Raw genomic sequence first — 21,567 nt, forward strand, 5'->3', positions numbered from 1 at the left:
AGGAGGAATGGATTGGAAAAAGTGGGGAAACGTGGGGAACACTGCAGAGCAGAGGGGAACCATAGGGAGCAGGGGGTACAGAATGGAAAAAATGTGGAGAATCGTGGGGAACACTGCATAAAGAGAGAACCAAAGGGAGCAGGGGGAACGTATTGGAAAAAAGTGGGGAAGCGTAGTGAACACTGCAGAACAGAGGGGAACCAAAGGGAGCAGGGGGAACAGATTAGAAAAAATGTGGAGAACCGTGGGAAACTGCAGAACAGAGGGGAACCAAAGGGAGCATGGGAATAGAATAGAAAAAATGTGGAGAATCATGGGGAACAATGCAGAACAGAGCGGAACCAAAGGGAGCAGGGGGAACAGCTCGGAAAAGTGGGGAACCGTGGGGAACACTGCAGAACAGAGGGGAACGAATGGGAGCAGGGGGTACGGATTGGAAAAAGTGGGGAACCGTATCGAAAAATGCAGAAGAGTGGGGAACCAAAGGGAGCAGGGGGAATGGATTGGATAAAGTGGGGAACCGTGGGGAAAACTGCAGGACAGAGGGAACCAAAGGGAGCAGGGGGTACAGGTTGGAAAATTGGGGAATCGTGGGAAACACTGCAGAATGGAGGGGAACCAAAGGGAGCAGGGGGTACAGATTGGAAGGAGTGGGGAAGTGTGGTGAACACTGAAGAACACAGGGGAACCAAAGGGAGCAGGGGTAACAGATTGGAAAAATGTGGGGAACACTGCAGAACACAGCGGAACAAAATTGAGCAGGGGGAACAGCTCGGAAAAGTGGGGAACCGTGGGCAGTTCTGCAGAACACTGGGGAACAAAAGGGAGCAGGGGGAATGGATTTGAAAAAGTGGGGAACGTGGAGAACACTGCCGGACAGACGTGAACGAAAGGGAGCAGGAGGTACAGGTTGGAAAACGTGGTGAATCTTGGGGAACAATGCAGGACAGAGGGGAACCAAAGGGAGCAGGGTGAAAGGATTGGAAAAACTGGGGAACCGTGGAGAACACTGCAGGACAGAGGGGAACCAAAGGGAGCAGGGGGTACAGGTTGGAAAAAGTGGCGAACCGTGGGGAACACTGCAGAATAGAGGGGAACCAAAGCGAGCAGGGTGAACAGATTCGAAAAAGTGTGCAACGTTGGGGAACACAGCAGAAAAGAGGGGAACTAAAGGGAGCATGGAGAACATATTGGAAAAAGAGCGGAACCGTGGCGAACACTGCAATACAGTAGGTATCGACAGGGAGCAGCGGGAACGGATTGGAAAATGTGGGGAAACGTGGGAAAACGTGGGAAACAATGCAGAACAGAGTGGAACGAGAGGGAGCAGGGCGAACATATTGGAAAAAAGTTGAGAAGTGGGGCACACTGCAGTACAGTGGGGAATCAAAGGGAGCAGGGGGATCGGATTGGAAAAAGTAGGGATCCGTATGGAAAAACGCAGAAGAGTGGGGAACCAAAGGGAGCAGGGGAAACGGATTGGAAAAAGTGGAGAACCGTGGGGAACACAGCAGGACAGAGGGGAACCAAAGGGAGCAGGGGGTACAGGTTGGAAAAAATGTGGAGAACCGTGGGAACAACTGCAGAACAGTGCGGAAACAAAGGGAACAGGTCGAAGGGATTAGAAAATGAAGGGAACGGTGGTGAACACTGCAGAACAGAGGGGAACCAAAGGAAGCAGGGGGTACGGATTGGAAAAAGTGGGCAACCTTGTGGAAAAATGCAGAACAGAGGGGAACCAAAGGGAGCAGGGTGAAAGGATTGGAAAAAGTGGGGAACCGTGCGGTACACTGCAGAACAGTGGGAAACCAAAGGGAGCAGGTGGAACGGATTTGAAAAAGTGGGGAACCGTGGGGAACACTGCAGAACTGAGGGGAACGAAAGGGAGCAGGGCAAACATATTGGAAAAAAGTTGAGAAGTGGGGAACACTGCAAAACTGTAGGGAATCAAAGGGAGCAGGGGGATCAGATTGGAAAAAGTGGGGAACCGTATGGAAAAATGCAGAAGATTGGGGAACCAAATGGAGCAGGGGGAACGGATTGGAAAAGGTGGAGAACTGTGGGGAACACTGCAGAACAGAGGGAAAGCAAAGGGAGTAGGGTGAACGGATTGGAAAAACTGGGGAATCGTGGGGAACACTGCAGGACAGAGGGGAACTAAAGGTAGCAGGGGGAACAGATTGGAAAAAATGTGGAGAACCGTGGGGAAACTGCAGAATAGAGGGGAACCAAAGGGAGCAGGGGGTACAGGTTGGAAAAAGTGGGGAATCGTGGGGAGTTCTGCAGAACAGTGGGAAACCAATGGGAGCAGGGGGAAAGGATTGGAAAAAGTGAGGAACCGTGGGGAACACTGCAGAACAGAGGTGAACCTAAAGAAGCAGGGGGAACGGATTGGAAAAAGTAGGGAACCGTGTGAAAAAATGCAGAACAGAGGGGAACCAAAGGGAGCAGGGGCAACATATTGGAAAAAGTGGGTAAACGTGGGGAACACTGCAGGAAAGAGGGGAATGAATGGGAACAGGGTGTACAGGTTGGAAAAAGTGCAGAATCGTGAGGAGCACTGCACAATAGATTGGAACCAAAGGGAGCAGGGGAAATGGATTGGAAAAAGTAGGGAAGCGTGGGGAACACTCCAGAACAGAGGGGAACGAAAGGGAGCAGGGGGAACAGATTGGAAAAAGTGGGGAACCGTGGGAAACACTGCAGAACAGAGGTGAACCAAAGGAAGTAGGAGGAATGGATTGGAAAAAGTGGGGAAACGTGGGGAACACTGCAGAGCAGAGGGGAACCATAGGGAGCAGGGGGTACAGAATGGAAAAAATGTGGAGAATCGTGGGGAACACTGCATAAAGAGAGAACCAAAGGGAGCAGGGGGAACGTATTTGAAAAAGTGGGGAAGCGTAGTGAACACTGCAGAACAGAGGGGAACCAAAGGGAGCAGGGGGAACAGATTAGAAAAAATGTGGAGAACCGTGGGAAACTGCAGAACAGAGGGGAACCAAAGGGAGCATGGGAATAGAATAGAAAAAATGTGGAGAATCATGGGGAGCAATGCAGAACAGAGCGGAACCAAAGGGAGCAGGGGGAACAGCTCGGAAAAGTGGGGAACCGTGGGGAACACTGCAGAACAGAGGGGAACGAATGGGAGCAGGGGGTACGGATTGGAAAAAGTGGGGAACCGTATCGAAAAATGCAGAAGAGTGGGGAACCAAAGGGAGCAGGGGGAATGGATTGGATAAAGTGGGGAACCGTGGGGAAAACTGCAGGACAGAGGGAACCAAAGGGAGCTGGGGGTACAGGTTGGAAAATTGGGGAATCGTGGGAAACACTGCAGAATGGAGGGGAACCAAAGGGAGCAGGGGGTACAGATTGGAAGGAGTGGGGAAGTGTGGTGAACACTGAAGAACACAGGGGAACCAAAGGGAGCAGGGGTAACAGATTGGAAAAATGTGGGGAACACTGCAGAACACAGCGGAACAAAATTGAGCAGGGGGAACAGCTCGGAAAAGTGGGGAACCGTGGGCAGTTCTGCAGAACACTGGGGAACAAAAGGGAGCAGGGGGAATGGATTTGAAAAAGTGGGGAACGTGGAGAACACTGCCGGACAGACGTGAACGAAAGGGAGCAGGAGGTACAGGTTGGAAAACGTGGTGAATCTTGGGGAACAATGCAGGACAGAGGGGAACCAAAGGGAGCAGGGTGAAAGGATTGGAAAAAGTGGGGAAGCGTGGGGAACACTGAAGAACAGAGGGGAACCAAAGGGAGCAGGGGGAACAGATTGGAAAAAGTGGAACCCGTGGGGAAAACAGCAGAACAGAGGGGAGCCCAAGGAGCAGGGGGAACAGATTGGAAAAAGTGGGGGACGGTGTGGAAAAATGCAGAAGAGTGGGTAAAACATGGGAGCAGGGTGAACGGATTGGAAAAAGTGGGGAACCGTGGGGAACACTGCAGAATAGAGGAGAACCAAAGGGAGCAGTGGGAACAGTTTGGAAAAAGTGGGGAACCGTGGAGAACACTGCAGGATAGAGGGGAATGAATGGGAGCAGGGAGAATGGATTGGAAAAAGTGGGGAACCGTGGGGAACACTGCAGGAGAGAGTGGAACCAAAGGGAGCAGGGTGAACAGATTCGAAAAAGTGTGCAACCTAGCGGAAAACAGCAGAATAGAGGGGAACTAAACGGAGCATGGAGAACAGATTGGAAAAAGTGCGGAACCATGACGAACACTGCAAAACAGTGGGTAACCAAAGGCAGCAGCGGGAACGGATTGGAAAATGTGGGGAAACGTGGGAAACACTGCAGAACAGAGGGGAACGAAAGGGAGCAGGGCGAACATTTTGGAAAAAATGTGGAGAACCGTGGGGAACACTGCAGGACAGAGGGGAATGAATGGGAGCAGGGGGAATGGATTGGAAAAAGTGGGGAACCGTGGGGAACACTGCAGAACATGCAGAACAGAGGGGAATCAAAGGGAGCATGGGAACAGATTGGACAAAATGTGGAGAACCGTGGGGAACACTGCAGGACAGAGGGGAACCAAAGGGAGCAGGGGGTACAGGTTAGAAAAAGTGGGGAATCGTGGGAAACACTGCAGAAAGGAGGGGAACCAGAGGGACCTGGGGGTACAGATTGGAAAAAGTGGGGAAGCGTGGGGAAAACTGAAGAACAGTGGGGAACCAAAGGGAGCAGGGGGAACAGATTGGAAAAAGTGGGGGACGGTGTGGAAAAATGCAGAAGAGTGGGGAAACAATGGGAGCAGGGTGAACGGATTGGAAAAAGTGGGGAACCGTGGGGAACACTGCAGAACAGAGGAGAACCAAAGGGAGCAGTGGGAACAGTTTGGAAAAAGTAGGGAACCGTGGAGAACACTGCAGGATAGAGGGGAATGAATGGGAGCAGGGGGAATGGATTGGAAAAAGTGGGGAACACTTCAGGACAGAGGGCAACCAAAGGGAGCAGGGTGAACAGATTCGAAAAAGTGTGCAACCTTGGGGAAAACAGCAGAATAGAGGGGAACTAAACGGAGCATGGAGAACAGATTGGAAAAAGAGCGGAACCATGACGAACACTGCAAAACAGTGGGTAACCAAAGGCAGCAGCGGGAACGGATTGGAAAATGTGGGGAAACTTGGGAAACACTGCAGAACAGAGGGGAACGAAAGGGAGCAGGGGGATCAGATTCAAAAAAGTGGGGAACGAAATGGAAAAATGCAGAAGAGTGGGGAACTAAAGGGAGCAGGGGGAACGGATTGGAAAAAGAGGGGTACCGTGGGGAACACCGCAAGACAGAGGGGAACCAAAGGGAGCAGGGGGGACAGATTGCAAAAAGTGGGGAGAAGTGGGGAACACTGCAAAACAGTAGTGAATCAAAGGGAGCAGGGGGATCAGATTGGAAAAAGTGGGGAACCGTATGGAAAAATGCAGAAGATTGGGGAACCAAATGGAGCAGGGGGAACGGATTGGAAAAGGTGGAGAACTGTGGGGAACACTGCAGAACAGAGGGGAAGCAAAGGGAGTAGGGTGAACGGATTGGAAAAACTGGGGAATCGTGGGGAACACTGCAGGACAGAGGGGAACTAAAGGTAGCAGGGTGAACAGATTGGAAAAAATGTGGAGAACCGTGGGGAAACTGCAGAATAGAGGGGAACCAAAGGGAGCAGGGGGTACAGGTTGGAAAAAGTGGGGAATCGTGGGGAGTTCTGCAGAACAGTGGAAAAGCAATGGGAGCAGGGGGAAAGGATTGGAAAAAGTGAGGAACCGTGGGGAACACTGCAGAAAAGAGGTGAACCTAAAGAAGCAGGGGGAACGGATTGGAAATAGTGGGTAAACGTGGGGAACACTGCAGGACAGAGGGGAACCAAAGGGAGCAGGGTGTACAGGTTGGAAAAAGTGTAGAATCGTGAGGAGCACTGCACAATAGATTGGAACCAAAGGGAGCAGGGGAAATGGATTGGAAAAAGTGGGGAAGCGTGGGGAACACTCCAGAACAGAGGGGAACCAAAGGGAGCAGGGGCAACAGATTGGAAAAAGTGGGGAACCGTGGGAAACACTGCAAAACAGAGGTGAACCAAAGGAAGTAGGGGGAATGGATTGGAAAAAGTGGGGAAACATGGGGAACACTGCAGGGCAGAGGGGAACCATAGGGAGCAGGGGGTACAGAATGTAAAAAATGTGGAGAATCGTGGGGAACACTGCATATAGAGAGAACCAAAGGGAGCAGGGGGAACGTATTGGAAAAAGTGGGCAAGCGTAGGGAACACTGCAGAACATAGGAGAACCAAAGGGAGCAGGTGGAACGGATTGGAAAAAAGTGGAGAACCGTGGGGAAAACTGCAGAACAGAGGGGAACCAAAGGGAGCAGGGGGTACAGGTTGGAAAAAGTGGGGAATCGTGGGGAGTTCTGCAGAACAGTGGGAAACCAATGGGAGCAGGGGGAAAGGATTGGAAAAAGTGAGGAACCGTGGGGAACACTGCAGAACAGAGGTGAACCTAAAGAAGCAGGGGGAACGGATTGGAAAAAGTAGGGAACCGTGTGAAAAAATGCAGAACAGAGGGGAACCAAAGGGAGCAGGGGCAACATATTGGAAAAAGTGGGTAAACGTGGGGAACACTGCAGGAAAGAGGGGAATGAATGGGAACAGGGTGTACAGGTTGGAAAAAGTGCAGAATCGTGAGGAGCACTGCACAATAGATTGGAACCAAAGGGAGCAGGGGAAATGGATTGGAAAAAGTAGGGAAGCGTGGGGAACACTCCAGAACAGAGGGGAACGAAAGGGAGCAGGGGGAACAGATTGGAAAAAGTGGGGAACCGTGGGAAACACTGCAGAACAGAGGTGAACCAAAGGAAGTAGGAGGAATGGATTGGAAAAAGTGGGGAAACGTGGGGAACACTGCAGAGCAGAGGGGAACCATAGGGAGCAGGGGGTACAGAATGGAAAAAATGTGGAGAATCGTGGGGAACACTGCATAAAGAGAGAACCAAAGGGAGCAGGGGGAACGTATTTGAAAAAGTGGGGAAGCGTAGTGAACACTGCAGAACAGAGGGGAACCAAAGGGAGCAGGGGGAACAGATTAGAAAAAATGTGGAGAACCGTGGGAAACTGCAGAACAGAGGGGAACCAAAGGGAGCATGGGAATAGAATAGAAAAAATGTGGAGAATCATGGGGAGCAATGCAGAACAGAGCGGAACCAAAGGGAGCAGGGGGAACAGCTCGGAAAAGTGGGGAACCGTGGGGAACACTGCAGAACAGAGGGGAACGAATGGGAGCAGGGGGTACGGATTGGAAAAAGTGGGGAACCGTATCGAAAAATGCAGAAGAGTGGGGAACCAAAGGGAGCAGGGGGAATGGATTGGATAAAGTGGGGAACCGTGGGGAAAACTGCAGGACAGAGGGAACCAAAGGGAGCAGGGGGTACAGGTTGGAAAATTGGGGAATCGTGGGAAACACTGCAGAATGGAGGGGAACCAAAGGGAGCAGGGGGTACAGATTGGAAGGAGTGGGGAAGTGTGGTGAACACTGAAGAACACAGGGGAACCAAAGGGAGCAGGGGTAACAGATTGGAAAAATGTGGGGAACACTGCAGAACACAGCGGAACAAAATTGAGCAGGGGGAACAGCTCGGAAAAGTGGGGAACCGTGGGCAGTTCTGCAGAACACTGGGGAACAAAAGGGAGCAGGGGGAATGGATTTGAAAAAGTGGGGAACGTGGAGAACACTGCCGGACAGACGTGAACGAAAGGGAGCAGGAGGTACAGGTTGGAAAACGTGGTGAATCTTGGGGAACAATGCAGGACAGAGGGGAACCAAAGGGAGCAGGGTGAAAGGATTGGAAAAAGTGGGGAAGCGTGGGGAACACTGAAGAACAGAGGGGAACCAAAGGGAGCAGGGGGAACAGATTGGAAAAAGTGGAACCCGTGGGGAAAACAGCAGAACAGAGGGGAGCCCAAGGAGCAGGGGGAACAGATTGGAAAAAGTGGGGGACGGTGTGGAAAAATGCAGAAGAGTGGGTAAAACATGGGAGCAGGGTGAACGGATTGGAAAAAGTGGGGAACCGTGGGGAACACTGCAGAATAGAGGAGAACCAAAGGGAGCAGTGGGAACAGTTTGGAAAAAGTGGGGAACCGTGGAGAACACTGCAGGATAGAGGGGAATGAATGGGAGCAGGGAGAATGGATTGGAAAAAGTGGGGAACCGTGGGGAACACTGCAGGAGAGAGTGGAACCAAAGGGAGCAGGGTGAACAGATTCGAAAAAGTGTGCAACCTAGCGGAAAACAGCAGAATAGAGGGGAACTAAACGGAGCATGGAGAACAGATTGGAAAAAGTGCGGAACCATGACGAACACTGCAAAACAGTGGGTAACCAAAGGCAGCAGCGGGAACGGATTGGAAAATGTGGGGAAACGTGGGAAACACTGCAGAACAGAGGGGAACGAAAGGGAGCAGGGCGAACATTTTGGAAAAAATGTGGAGAACCGTGGGGAACACTGCAGGACAGAGGGGAATGAATGGGAGCAGGGGGAATGGATTGGAAAAAGTGGGGAACCGTGGGGAACACTGCAGAACATGCAGAACAGAGGGGAATCAAAGGGAGCATGGGAACAGATTGGACAAAATGTGGAGAACCGTGGGGAACACTGCAGGACAGAGGGGAACCAAAGGGAGCAGGGGGTACAGGTTAGAAAAAGTGGGGAATCGTGGGAAACACTGCAGAAAGGAGGGGAACCAGAGGGACCTGGGGGTACAGATTGGAAAAAGTGGGGAAGCGTGGGGAAAACTGAAGAACAGTGGGGAACCAAAGGGAGCAGGGGGAACAGATTGGAAAAAGTGGGGGACGGTGTGGAAAAATGCAGAAGAGTGGGGAAACAATGGGAGCAGGGTGAACGGATTGGAAAAAGTGGGGAACCGTGGGGAACACTGCAGAACAGAGGAGAACCAAAGGGAGCAGTGGGAACAGTTTGGAAAAAGTAGGGAACCGTGGAGAACACTGCAGGATAGAGGGGAATGAATGGGAGCAGGGGGAATGGATTGGAAAAAGTGGGGAACACTTCAGGACAGAGGGCAACCAAAGGGAGCAGGGTGAACAGATTCGAAAAAGTGTGCAACCTTGGGGAAAACAGCAGAATAGAGGGGAACTAAACGGAGCATGGAGAACAGATTGGAAAAAGAGCGGAACCATGACGAACACTGCAAAACAGTGGGTAACCAAAGGCAGCAGCGGGAACGGATTGGAAAATGTGGGGAAACTTGGGAAACACTGCAGAACAGAGGGGAACGAAAGGGAGCAGGGGGATCAGATTCAAAAAAGTGGGGAACGAAATGGAAAAATGCAGAAGAGTGGGGAACTAAAGGGAGCAGGGGGAACGGATTGGAAAAAGAGGGGTACCGTGGGGAACACCGCAAGACAGAGGGGAACCAAAGGGAGCAGGGGGGACAGATTGCAAAAAGTGGGGAGAAGTGGGGAACACTGCAAAACAGTAGTGAATCAAAGGGAGCAGGGGGATCAGATTGGAAAAAGTGGGGAACCGTATGGAAAAATGCAGAAGATTGGGGAACCAAATGGAGCAGGGGGAACGGATTGGAAAAGGTGGAGAACTGTGGGGAACACTGCAGAACAGAGGGGAAGCAAAGGGAGTAGGGTGAACGGATTGGAAAAACTGGGGAATCGTGGGGAACACTGCAGGACAGAGGGGAACTAAAGGTAGCAGGGTGAACAGATTGGAAAAAATGTGGAGAACCGTGGGGAAACTGCAGAATAGAGGGGAACCAAAGGGAGCAGGGGGTACAGGTTGGAAAAAGTGGGGAATCGTGGGGAGTTCTGCAGAACAGTGGAAAAGCAATGGGAGCAGGGGGAAAGGATTGGAAAAAGTGAGGAACCGTGGGGAACACTGCAGAAAAGAGGTGAACCTAAAGAAGCAGGGGGAACGGATTGGAAATAGTGGGTAAACGTGGGGAACACTGCAGGACAGAGGGGAACCAAAGGGAGCAGGGTGTACAGGTTGGAAAAAGTGTAGAATCGTGAGGAGCACTGCACAATAGATTGGAACCAAAGGGAGCAGGGGAAATGGATTGGAAAAAGTGGGGAAGCGTGGGGAACACTCCAGAACAGAGGGGAACCAAAGGGAGCAGGGGCAACAGATTGGAAAAAGTGGGGAACCGTGGGAAACACTGCAAAACAGAGGTGAACCAAAGGAAGTAGGGGGAATGGATTGGAAAAAGTGGGGAAACATGGGGAACACTGCAGGGCAGAGGGGAACCATAGGGAGCAGGGGGTACAGAATGTAAAAAATGTGGAGAATCGTGGGGAACACTGCATATAGAGAGAACCAAAGGGAGCAGGGGGAACGTATTGGAAAAAGTGGGCAAGCGTAGGGAACACTGCAGAACATAGGAGAACCAAAGGGAGCAGGTGGAACGGATTGGAAAAAAGTGGAGAACCGTGGGGAAAACTGCAGAACAGAGGGGAGCCAAAGGAGCAGAGGGAACAGATTAGAAAAAAGTGGAGAATTGGGGAAAATTGCAGAACAGTGGGGAACCAAAGGGAGCAGGGGAAACAGATTTGAAAAAGTGGGGAACCCTGTGGAAAAATGCAGAATAGTGGGGAATCAAAGGAAGCAGGGGGAACGGATTGTTAAAAGTGGGGAACACTGTGGAAAAATGCATGATAGTAGGGAATCAAAGGAAGCAGAGGGAACGGATTGGTAATGATGGAGAACTGTGAGGAACACTGCAGAACAGAGGGGGGAACCAATGGGAGCAGGGGGAACGGATTGTAAAAAGTGGAGAAACGTGGGGAACAATGCAGAACAGAGGGGAACCAAAGGGACCAGGGGGAATGGATTGGTAAAGTGGGGAACCGTGGGGAAAAATGCAGGACAGAGGGGAACAAAAGGGAGCAGGGGGAACGGATTTGAAAAAGTGGGGAACCGTGGGGAAAAATGCAGGACAGAGGGGAACGAAAGGGAGCAGGTGGAACGGATTGGAAAAAGTGGGGAACTGTGGGGAACACTTCAGAACAGAGGGGAACCAAAGGGAGCAGAGGGAATGGATTGGTAAAGTGGGGAAACAGCAGGCGGAACAGTGGAGAACAGGTGTGGAATAGGTGAAGAACAGTGGGAAACAGTTTAGAACAGATAGGGAACTGATGGGGAACTCTGGGGACTTGTGGGAACTGTTGGGAGGGCAGGAAGGTACATATATACAGATTTGAAATATGCATTTGGAGTGGTACACACATTTAGGAAAATTTGGAAAGCACGAGGGATGATAACAACAAGAGGAAAAGAACTGACTCATGAGCAACTAACTGAAAAGACTTTGGAAGCATTAATCAAACCAGAAAGAATTGCCACAGTACATGTACCAGGTCATCAGAAGGGGAACTCACCAAAAGCACGAGGAAATCGGATGGCTGATGAACTGACCCAACAAGCGGCACGATCAGGAAAAGTACATCCACCTGATGGCTCTGATACCTCTCAGAGAAGGGCTGAAGAAGGTCCTATCTTTTCCCTCCCTGAAGAAGAAAAAAATGGAAAAGATGGGAGCAAAGAAGACGGAAAATGGTGGCTCCCCGATGGAAGACAATTGTTAAATAAAGAAATCACCCAGCAGATACTAGGAGAACTGCACTCACGCTCCCACTGGGGAGTGCAAGCACTGTGTGATGCATTCTTACAAACTTATGCCTGCAGAGGAGTCTATATCCTAGCAAGACAGGCAGTGAACGGCTGTGTGATCTGTTTAAAGGTTAATAAGAAAGTTATGAAAGCTATGCCTGGAGGAGGACCACCTTTAGCAATCTGGCCATTTCAGCGGATACAAGTGGATTTCACCAAACTCCCTAAGGTCCAGCGATGGAAATTTCTACTAGCAGTAGTGGACCATTTCACGAGATGGGTTGAAGCGTACCCCACCGTCAATGCCACTGGAAAAAATTGTACCCCGATATGGAATAGCCGAATCCATCAATTCATATCGGGGAAAGCACTTCGCTTCTAAAATTTACAGCCTGGTCTGTGAAACCTTAGGGATAAAATGGAAGCTGCATACTCCAAGGCATCCAGAGTGGAACAAATGAATGCCACTTTAAAAATGCAAATTACAAAACTAAAAGAATAGACTAAATTACCCTGGACCAAGTGCTTACCAATAACTCTTTTCAGAATTAGGACAGCCCCATGACAAAACATTAAAATATCCCCTTACGAGATGTTATTTGGACTCCCATATTTGGGGCGGATAGAAGGAATACCTACAGTCAAAAATAATGATGTGTTTTTAAAGAATTATTTACTGGCAGTCTCTCGTTCTCTTCCAGATTTAAAAGCTAAGGGTCTGCTGGTGCAGAGCCCACCTCTGGATTTCCCTATCCACTCTGTGAATGCTGGTGACTGGGTCCTGATTAATTCATGGAAAGAAGAAAAGCTTCAGCCCCGGTGGAACAGACCATATCTAGTACTATTGACCACAGAAAAAGCAGACTGCACAAAGGAAAAGTTAAATAAATGGGACCCAACTATATCAGATGTTATCGCTGTAAGAAGGAAACGGGAACAACAGTAGATTTCAATTTGGGCATGTGAGAAAGTGGAAAAGTTTTGGGAAGATCTAAATCAGGTATTAAATAAAATCACAAAAAATAACATATCAAAAAAATCCAGAGAATTTTCTTCTAAGTAATATAAGAAGTAAAGAACGTGGCCTCGATTTGGATGAAGCGCAAAAAAGATTTATTATGATAGCCTTAGCTGTAGCAAGAAAATGTACAATGTCAACCTGGAAATCAGAAGATCGCCTGAGAATACAGCAATGGTACATGGAAATGAATAAATGTATTCCATTGGAAAAATAACATATAATTTAAGAAATAACATCACAGTATTCGAACAAATTTGGGAACCGTACATGGAAAACAACAGAGAGGTCCTACCGCGGACCACCACCCCTTAAAATGACAGAATGAGAAGTAGACGAAATGAACTGACCCAGTGTATAAAAGTATATGACACAATTTTCTTGTCTATTTCATTGTGTGATGACATTGTTGAATGGGTTTATTGCATTGTATATGTTGAATGTTTAGTGGGTGGGGAGGGGGGTGGGAAGGAGGGAGGGAAGGGAGGGGGGAAAAGGGGAAAAAATGACACTATATATTCAAGAGGGAAACGTTTGTAGGTATTTTGGTGAATATGACTCAAAGTGTGAAGAAAAAAAACTTTAAAAAAAGAATAAAGGGACCTGTGGTCCCACCACCAGCCACAGAAGGAAGGAAAGAGGAGTAAAAAGGAACAGAACAGAAAACTACAATAATGAAACTTTTCCGCTTACTATTTCAATTTGACTTATAGATATCATAACTTTGCGTGATGAACCTAAAAATTATTTTATCTCTCTATGTACTAACTATGCTAAGAACCAAAATCAAACAGATTGTTGGGTTTCTGCGAAAATACCACACCATGGCAAGTCAGGAGTCCCCTTAGTAGCAATCCCTCTCTCCCTACACAAATTATTTGATATATAGACCTTGCCCAGCAACAGTGATCCAACCACTGAAGATAAATACAAAGGGTAATCGATACGACCAAAACCAACAAAGTCACCAACTCCTCAGTCTGGAGAGTTGCTTCCTTTTGAGAAACCAACTAGGAGTTTACAATTTCATGAAGAATTGGACCGTCACATGACTGTGAATCCCGCACCCGGTAAATGGCACATATTGGGTGTGTGGACGTAAAATTTATTCATGGTTACCCGGGGAAAAGGAATGTTGGAATCAGACAAAAGGACTTATATTGACCTGTACACCTAAAGGTTGGAGTGGATGTTGTTACCTGGCTTACTTAATTCCCCATGTTCGTGAACTTAACCAGCTACCTGTACTAGGCTTGTCCCATGGGAAAAGCAAAAGGGTGACTGAAGGAGATCGTCTCATGTGGAGGTTTTTCCCAACATATGGAGCTGCACAAAGTGCGGTTGAGATTCAAGAATAGCAGCCACCCTAGATGAACTAGTAAATAATACGAACCTGGTAGTTGGGGAAGTCCAATCCCAAGTCCGGGCAATAAATACAGAAATGGCCACCATGCAACTTACAGTCCTCCAAAAATGCATGGTCCTTGATTTTATTTTGACAGAGAAAGGGAGGACTTGTCCTTTAATTGGTTCTGAATGTTACACATACATCCCGGATGAATCAGCTAATATCTCGGATTTGGAGGTCCATATTAAAAAGTGTAGAGAGAAGATCCAGGAGACTAGAGATAAATATGAAAAAGGAGGTGATTGGACATGGGGAGATTTGAAATTCGGAGGTTGGCGGCCATAGTTAATCAACTTTGCTATATCTGGTTGAATGATTCTAGTGGGCTTATTGATTGGATCAGCCATCCTACGATGTTTTATCACGAGATCCATTTGCTCAGCTACTGGAGCGAAGCAGGTGGTATTAAAAAAATCCCATGGCAGATGAACAACGACAAATTCAACTCGTACAATTTGAGGAAACAAAAGGTGAACAATAATGCAGTTTAATCAGAAACACATGATAAAGAGAAAAAAGGAGGAATTGTGAAAAACAGTTGAATGTGATTAAGCTCGCACCATTCTGTGAAAAATGATGGAATGCAAAGTATGTAGATAAGAGCTTGAGAGTAGACAGTACTAGCCAGTGGGCCCCTTCTTATCTCAAGCCCCAAGGATGCAAGGAACTGGTTCAGGTTGGTACAGTGACCTAAGGTAGTCTATAGCTAGTACTGCGATTGCCTCATAGAGACATGAACAGGCAATGTATGAAGAGGGAAGAACTGAGTGATACCTGGATTGATGGAAGGGAGAAGGAGAATGTTGTAATGTATTGGGATTCTGATTGGAAGAAGGTAAATGAAGGTGGGGTGATGTTGAGCGCGGGACTGTACAAAAGAGTGATGATTCTGAACTTCCGGTATGTCCCCAGACCAGGGACACCCGACTCTGCAGACTCGAAATAAATATGCACCTGTTCTTCAAAACTTTGTCTCCAGAGTAAGAATTGTGAACACTTTATATTTCATGGTGGGGAATGGATGGTGAACAGTGGAATACTGTGGGAAACAGTGTGGAAAAGTGGGGCACAGTTGGAAAACAGATGAGCTTCTGCTGGTCAACAATGAGGAACCATGGGGTACGTTGGGAACAGTGCAGAACATTGTTCCCCACTGTTCTCCTTTCCTCATTGATCCCCCCCCCCCGCTCCCCACTATTCCCTTCCGATCCCCATTGTTCTACAGTGTTACCCACGGTTCCACACTGGTCTCCAGCTGTCCCCCCGGTTCCATTCTGTTCCCTACTTTTCCCCACTGTTCTGCATTATTCCCACTGTTCCCTACTTTTGCCCTCTGTTCCCCATTTAACCCACTGTTCCCCATCAACTGTTCTGCACTGTTGCCCATTTTTCCCAATGTTCTCCACTGTTCCCCATCTGTTCCCCATATATACCTCTGTTCCCCAGTGGTTCACACCTGTTCCTGACTATTCCCCACAGTTCCCCACTTTTCCCCTCTGTTCTCCACTCTGCCCCTCTGTTCCCCAGCTGTTTCTCAACAGGGGGAAGAATGAGGAGCAGTGGGGAACAGAGGGGCATAGTGGGGCACAGTGGAGAACAGGTGTCGGACAGTGGAGAACAAGCGAGTAACAGTGGACAAATGTTGGTAACAGATGGGGAACAGCTGGGAACAGAAGGGAAAAGTCGGGATTAGTGGAGAATAGTTGGGGAATAGTGGGATAAATGTGGAATGGGGACAGCTGGAGAACAGTGGGGAGCAGGGTGGAACAGATGCAGAATAGTGGGGAAAAATAGGGAACAGTGTGGAGCAGGGGGTTCAAATGGAGAACAGGGGAACTGTGGGGAACAGTGGGAAGCAGATTAGGAAATGATGGGGAACACTATGGACCCATGGAGAACAATGGGGAACAATGTCAATACTATGGAACAGTGGGGAACAGTGAAGAACTATGGGGAAGAGGGGAAGAATGAGGAACAGAGAGGCACAGTGGGGAGCAGTGTAGAACTGTGGGGGGGAAGATTGGGGAAAATGGGCAACAGGGCAGAAACAGAAACATAGAAGATCGGAGCAGGAGTAGGTCATTAGGCCCTTCGAGCCATCTCCGCCATTCAATGAGATCATGGCTGATTTTAAAGTTCAGTACCCCGTCACCGCCTTCTCTCCATAACCCCGAATTCCCTTATACTGAAGAAAAATATCCAATTCCCTCTTAAATATATTCAATGAACCTGCCTCTACTGCCCTCTGTGGCAATGAATTCCACAGATTCACCACCCTCTGGGTAAAGAAATTCCTCCTCATCTCGGTTCTAAATGGTTTGCCTATTATCCTCGAACCATGGCCCTGGGTTCTGGACTCCCCCACCATTGGAAATATCCCTTCCCATCCATTCTGTCCAGTCCTGCCAGAATTTTATATGTCTCTATGAGATCCCCTCTCAATCTTCTAAACTCCAGAGAGTACAATCGCAAATTGTGCAATCTTTCCTCAGAAGTTATTCCTGTCATTCCAGGTATCAGCCTGGTGAATTGCCTTTGCACTCCCTCCATTGCAAAAACATCCTTCCTCAGATAAGGCGACCAAACCTGCACACAATACTCAAGGAGTGGTCTCACCAGGGCTCTGTACAACTGCAGTAAGGTATCCTTATTCCTATACTCAAATCCTCTTGATATGAAGGCCAACATACCATTTGCCTTTTTAACCGCCTGCATGCTCGCCTTCAGTGACTGGTGCACAAGAACCCCTAGGTCTCTCTGCACTTCCCCATCTCCCAATCTATTGCCATTCAAAAGTAATCTGCCCTCTGGTTTGTATTACCAAAGTGGATAACCTCACATTTATCCACATTGTAGTACATTTGCCATGTATCTACCCAGTCCCCCAATTTATCCAAATCACACTGGAGCTTCCTGACCCCCTCTTCTGTGCACACAACCACTCCTAGCTTAGTGTCGTCTGCAAATTTGGAGATATTACATCCAATCCCCTCATCTAAATCATTAATGTAAATTGTGAACAGCTGGGGTCCCAGTACAGATCCCTGTGGCACCCCACTGGTCACCGCCTGCCACTCAGAAAATGTGCCGTTTATCCCAACCTTCTGTCTTCTATCTGCCAGCCAGTTCTCAATCCACATCAATACTTTGCCCCCAATCCCATGAGCCTTGATTTTGCATGCCAGTCATTTATGTGGAACTTATCGAGGCCTTTTGGAAATCCAGGTACACCACATCCACTGGCTCTCCTCCATCTATTTTACCTGTCACCATCTCAAAGAATTCCAATAGATTTGTCAAGCACGATTTACCTTTTGTAAATCCATGTTGACTCTGTCCGATTCCTTCTCTGCTAGTCATATGCTTCGCTATTACATCCTTAATAATGGATTCCATCATTTTGCCCACTACTGATGTAAGGCTCACTGGCCTATAATTCCCCACTTTTTCTCTACCCCACTTTATAAATAGTGGGGTAACATTAGCTACCCTCCAATCCATGATCTTGAGTCTATCGAGTTCTGGAAAATAATTTTAAAGCATCTACTATCTGAATGTCCACTTCTTTAAGTACCCAAGAATGTAGATTATCAGGCCCTTGGGATTTATTGGCCTTCAATCCCTTCAATTTTCCCAAGACCATGTCCTTAGAAATACTGATTTATTTCAGCTCCTCCCTTGTATGTTTCCCAACATCCTTCAGAGGTTATTTGTATCCTCTCTTGTTAAAACAGATCTAAAGTAAGAATTTAATTGGTCTGCCATTTCCTTATTCTCCATTATATATTCCCCTGATTCTGACTGAAAGGGACCTACTCTGGATTTCACCAATCTTTTCCTCTTGACATATCTATAAAAGCTTTTGCAGTTGGTTTTTATGTTTGCCGCAAGCTTACTTTCATAATTTTTTTTTCCCTCTTGATTAATCCCTTTCTCCTCCTTTGCTGCATCTTGAACTGTTCCCAGTCTTCGCATTTGGTACTTTTTTTGACCAATTGATATGCTCTCCCTTTGGACCTAATGCTGTCTCTAATTCCCCTTGTTATCAACGGTTGAGTCACCTTTCTTGGTTTACTTTTATGTATAAACGATTTCTGCAATTCTTCCTTTAGATCTTTGAATGCTTTCCATTGTCTATCCACCGTCAACACCTCCCCCCCCACCCCATAAACCACCCAATCAATCTTACTCAACTCCCGTCTCATACCATCATAATTCACTTTATTTAAATTCAGGACCCTGGTCTCGGTTATTATTTCTTCACTCTCCATGTTGAGTGAGAATTCAATCATAGTGTGATCGCTCCTACCCAAAGGGCATCGTACAACAAGATTGCAGATTAGCCCCTTTTCATTGCATAATACCCAGTCTAAAATGGCCTGCTCCCGAGTTGGTTCCTCGACATATTGGTCTAGATAACCATCCCGTAAACATTCAAGGAAATCTTCCTCCTCAGTATTTTTACTAATTTGACTAGTCCAATCGATATGTAAATTAAAGTCTCCCATAATGACAGCTGTTCCCTTATTGCACGTTTCTCTAATTTCCCTTATTATGCCTTCCCTCACCTCTACATTACTATTTGGAGGCCTATAGACCATCTCCACCAACGTTTTCCACCCCTTGCTATTCCTCAGTTCTACCCATATAGATTCCGTATCTTCCGAGTTAATATCCTTCATGTCAATTGAGTCGGTTCCTTCTCTCATCATCAAAGCTACCCCATCCCCTTTTCTTTCTTGTCTACCCCTCCTAAATATTGTATACCCCGGGATGTTAAGTTCCCAGGCTTTCCCACCTTGCAGCCATGCTTTGTAATCCCAATCAAATCGTATTTATTTGTCTCAATTTCCACAGCTAATTCATCTTCCTTGTTCCTAATGCTTCTTGCATTAACATATAAAGCCTTCAGATTTGCTTTTTTCACCCTCCTTGCTCTTTCTGATTTTTACTTTCACTGCCTAACCCAACTTTTCCTATTTTATCTTTCCTGTCCTTTGCTTATCATACAGGTTCCCATCCCAGTGCCAAATTAGTTTAAACCGCATCCGATGGCTGCACCAAACCTAGCTGCCAATATAGTGACACCTTTTGGGTTTAGGTGTAACCCATCCTTTTTGTAAAAGTAATGTCTTCCCCAAAAGAAACCCCAATGGTCCAAGAAGCCAAAACCCTGTTTTTTACACCAACCCCTCAGCCACACATTAATTTGTCTTAACCTTCCATTTTTGTCCTCACTTGCACTTGGCAGAACAGATGCAGAACAGTGGGGAAATGTAGGGAAGAGTGTGGAACAGGGGGGGACAGCTGGGGAACAGATTGGACCCATGGGGAACAGTGGGTAATTCTGGGGAGCAGTGGGGGACAGATGGTGAACAGTGGAGAACTGTGAGAAACAATGTGGAAAAATAGGGCATAGATTGGAAACAGAGGAGCATCTGATGGGCAACAATGGGGAACCATGGGGTACAGTTGGTAACAGTTGGGATCTGTGGGGAACAGTGGGGAAGAGATGTGGAACAGTAAGGAAAAGTGGGAGAAATGGAGAACAATAGGGAACAGAGGGTAACAGTGGGGAACAGTTCAGGAACAGCTGGAGAAAAGTGGGGAACAGTGAAGAACTGTGGGGAACAGAGGGGAACACAGGGTAACAGGGGAGAGCAATGGGGAACAAAAGGCGAACATTGGAGAAAGTGTGGAACATTGGTCAAAAGTGTGTGACAGGTGGGGAACAGTGAGGAACAGAGGGGAACTGTTGGGGAACAATGGTGTATTGAGGGCAACAGTGGGAAAAAATTATGAATGGATGGAAGAGATGGGGAAAAGTGGGAATCACTGAGGAACAGTGGAGAACAGAGGTGAATAGTGGGGAGCAGTGGTGAACAGATAGCGAACTGTAGAGAATGGGGGAACAGTAGGGAACAGATTGGGAAATGAGTGGAACAGTGGGCAGCCATGGGGAAAAGTGGGGAACTGGTGGGAAACAGTGGGGAACCGTGGGAGACAGCTTTAACGTGATGTATGGCGCACTGAGACAGAAACTGTGACACCGGATTCAGATCAATGAGAAGGTTTATCAGTGATGAATGATAAACTGTGTCAGATACTGTGAAAACCAGGTTCACAGTGGGGAGAAGATTTATCAGTGATACAAAATAAACTCTGGCATATACTGTTATGCCGGGTTCACAGTGGGTAGAAGGTTTAATGGTGATGTATGGTAGATTGAGACGGATACTGTGAAACTGGGTTTACATTAGTGAGATAGTTTAACGTTGAGGTTCAATGAACTGTGACAGGTACTGTAACACCAGTTTCACAGTGTGGAAGAGGTTTAAAGGTGAAACGCAATACATTGTTGCAGATACCGTGACACAGAGTTAACAGTGGGGAGAAATTCTAATGGTGATTTTCGGGAGACTTAGGGAGATATTATTTCACCAGGTTCACAGTATGAAGAAGGTTTAACAGTGATGTAAGTTTGACTGAGGTAGATACTGTGACACCATTTTCATAGCGGGGAGAAGGCTTAATGCTGATATTTGGTAGACTGAGGCTTGTACTGTGACACCGGGTACACAGTGGGGAAAAGATTTCATGGTGTTTTATGGGAGTCTGAGGTAGATACTGTTACACCAGATTCATAGTGGGGAGGTTCATCAGTGACGCATGATAAACTGTCAGATACTGCTGTGACACCAGGTTCACAGTGGGAAGGAGGTTTAACGGTTTTATACGATACACTGTTGCAGATACAGTGATACCGGTTTTACAGTAGTGAGAAGGTTTAACAAGTTTAACGATAAACTGTACCAGGTTCTGTGACACCAGGTGCACAGTGGGGATAAGGTTTAACATTGATTTAATGTAGACTGAGACTGATACTGTTGTACCGGGTTCACAGTGGGTAGAAGGTTTAACAGTGATGTACAGTGACGGAGCCGAATACTGTGAAACTGGGTTCACATTAGTGAGATGGTTTAACGTTGAGGTTCGACGAACTGTGGTAGGTACTGTGACACCACGTTCACAGTGTGGACGAGGTTTAAACGTGAAACGCGATACATTGTTGCAGATACCGTGACACAGATTTAACAGTGGGGAGACATTTTAATTGTGATGTTCAGTAGACTGAGGCATATACTGAGACTCTGGGTACACAGTGAGTAGAAGGTTCAACGGTGATTTAGGGGAGTCTGAAACAGATACCGTGACACCGGGTTTACAATGGGAAAAAGAATATAGGGTGATGAAAAATAAGCTGTGGCAGATAAACTGACACCAGGTTCACAGTGGTGAGTGGTTTAATGGTGATGACAGAAGACAGAGGCAGATACTGTGACACCGGATTCACAATGAGGAGAAGGTTTTTCAGTGATGTATAATCAAGTGTGGAAGAGACTGTGACCCCAGGGTCACGGTTGGAAGAAGATTTAACTATGGTAGACTGAGGCAGATACTGTGACACTGGGTACACAGGGGGTTGAGGATAAACAATGATGTACGGTAAACTGTGGCAGATA

General features: G+C 47.6%; 1 long non-coding RNA gene across 1 annotated transcript in view; it reads right to left on the reverse strand.

Annotated features, from left to right (window-relative positions):
• LOC138750558 (uncharacterized) overlaps window positions 1–21,567 on the reverse strand; it is a 488,292-nt gene that overhangs the window by 453,160 nt on the left and 13,565 nt on the right. Inside the window, exon 2 of the long non-coding RNA XR_011349384.1 lies at window positions 11,387–11,515. This is a non-coding gene — a long non-coding RNA (uncharacterized lncRNA). The remainder of the gene's footprint in view (window positions 1–11,386; window positions 11,516–21,567) is intronic.

Source organism: Narcine bancroftii, unplaced genomic scaffold, assembly GCF_036971445.1.
Source record: "Narcine bancroftii isolate sNarBan1 unplaced genomic scaffold, sNarBan1.hap1 Scaffold_166, whole genome shotgun sequence".
NCBI classification, from domain to species: domain Eukaryota; kingdom Metazoa; phylum Chordata; class Chondrichthyes; order Torpediniformes; family Narcinidae; genus Narcine; species Narcine bancroftii.